Source organism: Zalophus californianus, chromosome 16, assembly GCF_009762305.2.
Source record: "Zalophus californianus isolate mZalCal1 chromosome 16, mZalCal1.pri.v2, whole genome shotgun sequence".
NCBI lineage: Eukaryota > Metazoa > Chordata > Mammalia > Carnivora > Otariidae > Zalophus > Zalophus californianus.
In genome coordinates this window covers 18,701,413-18,702,928 of record NC_045610.1, presented here as the reverse complement: position 1 = coordinate 18,702,928, position 1,516 = coordinate 18,701,413, and the positions used below count along the sequence as shown (strand labels likewise).

At 46.6% G+C, this 1,516-nt stretch overlaps 1 non-coding gene across 1 annotated transcript; it reads left to right on the top strand.

Annotated features, from left to right (window-relative positions):
• The first annotated feature begins 906 nt into the window (after positions 1-906).
• Positions 907-1,120, top strand: LOC113908409. The gene has a single exon (XR_003515478.1). It is a non-coding gene; the product is annotated as a small nucleolar RNA U3 (small nucleolar RNA).
• Positions 1,121-1,516: the final 396 nt, after the last annotated feature.

Here is a 1,516-nt window from a genome sequence, read left to right as displayed (position 1 = left end):
AAAAGAACCCCTGGTCTGGACTTTGCACTCTCTGGTTGTGATGGCTGGAACCACCGCAGCCATTTTGCTCACAACCTAAGGATGAACTAGTATGGAGGTTAGCATAGCAAAAAGATGAAAAGAAACTAGGCCCTTGATGCTGATGCCGAGTCTCTAAACCAACCAACCCTGGAGCCCATGGACTTCAGTTAAGAAGAGTGATAAAATTACTTATTGTTCAAGCCCATTTGAGCCAGGGTTTCTGTCTCTTTCGCTAATTTTCAGGGAACAAAAAATGTTTAACTTCATATCAGAGTCACTGTCCTAAGACAGAACAAATGCAACATCTACATTGAGCTCCCAATCAAAGCGGAAAGCCCCTCTCCTAACTAAAAGCCATGTATTTTATTTTTTTTATTTTAATTACAGTGTAGTTAACAGAGACTAAAAGCAATTTAAACTACCCTGCTATGTTCATAGTGTAGGACAATACTGATCCCCCAGAGATCGTGTCGGCCCTGAGCCCTGGGCCACAGAGGCTAGAGAAGCACCTGTCCCACAGTACCATCTTTTTTTTTCTTTTAAGATTTTATTTGTTTTTCAACAGAGAGAGAGAGAGAGAGAGACAGTGAGAGAGGGAACACAAGCAGGGGGAGTGGGAGAGGGAGAAGCAGGCTTCCCGCTGAGCAGGGAGCCCGATGTGGGGCTCCATCCCAGGACCCTGGGATCATGATCCGAGCCAAAGGCAGACGCTTAATGACTGAGCCACCCAGGCGCCCATCCCACAGCACCATCTTGCAAAGCATATTGGGTGGAGGTGAAGCCTTGCACAGGGACCAGTCGACGAGCACTCTTTTCCTAACTACTGCATGTTGAGCATGCCTGAAAGCACTAGCAAGCATTCTGAATTTAAAAGCTGACATTCCAAAGACTATACTTTCAGGGATCATTTCTACAGTTCGTTACTAGAGAAGTTTCTCTGAACACGTAGAGTACCCAAAACCATGAAGAGGAGGTGCAATGTCCCTTCCTGAGCATGAAGCTGGCTCTGGGCGTGGCTTCTGCAGCTGCCCTTTGTCACTGATGGTCGTTCTTCTCCTCCTCTGGGAAACTAGGAGGGAAGGGACACCATTTGAGTAGTTTTTGGGGGGTAGGGAAGGATAAAGGCTGACCCTCCGTCATCTACAGCAGGGGGTGAGAACAACATGGGACAGCCAAAAGAGCAGTACTATTCAAACTATTCGTCCCTAGAAAAGATGGAACTTGAGCACATGTCAGAAACACCTTGAATATGCATCAGGAACATGAGAGAGGGGTTTCAGGGCCCTGTCCCCACAGGTTCTGCTTCAATAGGTTGGCAATGGACCCCAAAATTTGCATTTCCAAAATGTTCGGGGTTATGCTGATGCTGGGGACCACACTTTGAGAAGCACTAGCCTAGAAGCTGTGCAGCAACCCAGAATTACTTCCTCACCCACATGGCTAATGATATCACTTAGGGAAAAGGAACTGGCCTTAAAAATTCATCAGGTAGTAA